Source organism: Helianthus annuus, chromosome 5 (genome assembly GCF_002127325.2).
Source record: "Helianthus annuus cultivar XRQ/B chromosome 5, HanXRQr2.0-SUNRISE, whole genome shotgun sequence".
NCBI lineage: Eukaryota > Viridiplantae > Streptophyta > Magnoliopsida > Asterales > Asteraceae > Helianthus > Helianthus annuus.
Window position 1 is genome coordinate 36,650,406 of NC_035437.2, and position 3,160 is coordinate 36,653,565.

Genomic DNA, 3,160 nt, shown 5'->3' on the forward strand with positions numbered 1-3,160 from the left:
AATTACCATCTTTGTTCGCTTGTTGTAAACACGGTAGGCCTTTTGTGTGGATGAATACCCCATAAAGTAGCAGATATCACCAACTGCTTCAAATTTGACGAGATTTTCTTGAGTGTTTAGAAGAGTGCACGAACATCCGAATGGCCTGAAGAAATCTATAAGTGGCTTTCTTTTGAAGAGAAGCTCGTATGCTGTCTTTCAATGAGGTTTCACGATGAGCACCCTGTTCAGAACGTAGCATGCCGTATTAACTGCTTCAGCCCAGAAGATAATTGGAAGCTTGGAGTCCACCAGCATGGTTCTTGCAGCTTCAATCAGCGTTCTATTCTTGCGTTCAGCAACTCCATTTTGTTGGGGAGTTCTGGCTGCACTATATTGAAGATGAATTCCTTTTTCTGCACAAAATGAGATGAAGGTCTGATTTTTGAACTCAGACCCGTTGTCGCTTCTGATAGACTTTACTTTCAGCTTGGTCACGTTCTCAATCAAGGGAATGAATGATTTTAACACTTCAGCTGTCTCACTCTTTGCTTCAAGAAAATATACCCACGAAAACCGAGAATAATCATCTGTTACAACCAAACAATAAGAACTTTTAGCAAGACTTTTGACACTGATAGGACCGAAAAGATCCATGTGCAACAATTGAAGTGGTGCAGAAATCGTGTTCACTGCTTTGGACTTGTGAGGTTTCTTATGCTGGTTTCCCTGGGCGCATGCAATACATTTTTCTGAAAATGGAGATTCTTTAATTGGAAGACCTCTAACTAAGTTCAACTTAGAGAGTTTATTCATATTTTTGAAATTAACGTGGCCCAGTCGTCTATGCCAAAGCAGTGACTCCGATTCTGAAGCCTTAGAAATTAAGCATGTCAAGTGGTCATTTGTCTTGGCATTTTTCATGTTGAGCACGTAGGTGTTGTTCTGTCTTGGAGCGGTGAGCATGATTATTTCTGCAGGAACAACATAACCGGGCTTCAGGAACAGGCATTCCATGTCATTGAACAGCACCGATATTCCTTTATCACACACTTGAGAAACGCTCATGAGATTATAGCACAGCTCAGGAACATAGTTGACATTTTCCAGCGTGAGGGCTTCGGACACTACATCTCCTACTCCAACAATTTTCCCTCCCTTTTCGTCGCCAGCGAAAGACACGAAATCTCCATCAATAAAGCGGAAGTTCTTCAATAGTTCCCTCAACCCTGTCATGTGTCTTGAGCATCCGCTGTCGACATGCCAGATGTATTCCATGAGCATTCGAAGCCATTTCTGGAGTTTATTCTGATATACACAAATATACAAATATACAGATTAGTTTGATTTAGGAACCCAGATCTGTTTCATTTCGAATCTATCGTGGTTTTGACCCACTTTGACCTCTTTTTGTTTCAAAAGATACGCAGTTGACTCAACCAGATTTTTAACAGATTTCTTAAGATAATTTAGTTGATGCGTGACATTTGTAATAAAATCATGCTCTGGTTTAGGAAACTTTTGGGTTTTACAATGTTTCGTTGTATGTCCTAAATGACCACGGCGAAAACATCTTTTATGTCTGGGTCTTTTGGTGTGAGAAGATGATGTATGTGATGAGAGTCTTGAGCTTTCTGCTTTCTTCATTTTCTTGTCCACTCTGCTTTCATCTGCGGGATATTCTTCGTCACTGTCTGAATCGAGTGAGCTTTCAGAAGTGTTGTCCTCGCTTGAACTATGTTCTTCACTTGCTTCATAGCTTGAACATTCGAAGCTTTCATCACTGGTTGTTTGATCTTCAGTTGAATTTACTGACTGCGAACTTTCTGATGTTTGTTCGTCTTCTGTGGTAGTGACGCTTGAATCTTCATTATCTTAGTCTTCAGTGACGCTCCTTTCTGATTCTGTCATACCTGTTCTGGAAGGAATGAATTCGGGAATTTCCTTTGTAAGGAATTTTCCAAAACTATTCCTTTTTAATTCTGGTACAAATACAGGAGATTCACAAGCAACTTTATCATCACAACACGCATAATTCAAATCATGACATTCAGACACATAAGGTTCATGATCACGGGTCTCAAATGTAGGCACATGGCCGTTACAGTCATCCAAGGATTTAATTTTAGGCACTTGGCCATTACAGTCATCCATCCTACTTAAACCATTACATTCATCCTTAACATTGTTTTTAGAACAATTCCAGACGAACCAGTTAACGGTGGAATAACTGTCGCCTGAATAACCAATTCCTATTTTAGACCCGCCGCAGTCTCCATCCTCATCGCACACATCTTCTTTACACTCAATGGGATCTGCATTGCTTTTAGAACAGTTAGCGGTTGTCTCATTTTCATAAAATTCATTTTGTTCAACTGGGGCCTTTTCATTTATGAGATCATTTTCGGGATGAGGAGTAGGCATAGGCACGTAGTTTTTGCTGTGAGGCGGAAAGAAAAGTTTTCTTTCATTTCCGTGCCTATCCTTATATCCAATCCCGTCTTTCACAAACGTTGGTCGTTAGCAATTTTTGATGTCAGTAAAGGCCTTTTGACTGACATTCCATTTATCTATTATAATTTGAAGTTTGTTCTTTTCGTTCAAAGCTTTTTCTAATCTTTCTGTAAGATCATTAATGATAAAATCTTTTCTAAACACAAATTCTTTAAGAGTTTGCATCTCAGCCAAAGTTGAGTTCAACTTTCTCTGATATGCAGCCTCGTTCTGTTTAAGCTCATTGTTAAATTTTAAAGCTTTGTCTTTTTGCCTTTCAAATTCCAGGTTTAAGAATTTATAGTGTGCCACGACATCAACGCGTGCTGCGGAGCATAATTTTTCTTTAAAACTGAGTGGAATACTATTTACCAAGTCCTTGTCAGCCTTCTCTTTTGATGAATCTGCTTTCATAGCTGTAGCTTGGACCTTATCCTTCCCTTTCTCAGATGTTTCTTTAACAACATGCTTTTCTGCTTGGTCACCAGGCTTTACTGAAGAAAGAATGCTTTTCAGTCCCTTGTCAGCATCATTGTCTCCAGTTGGAATTCCTGCTGTCTGCTTCTCAAACTGCCTGGCAGATGATTCACCTGAGATCTTGGCCATCAGGGCTTTGTTGACTTGCTCCTTTGCTTCAGTGATCTCTTCACTCCAATCATAGTCTTCAACAACTAAAGCCTTTGGCGTG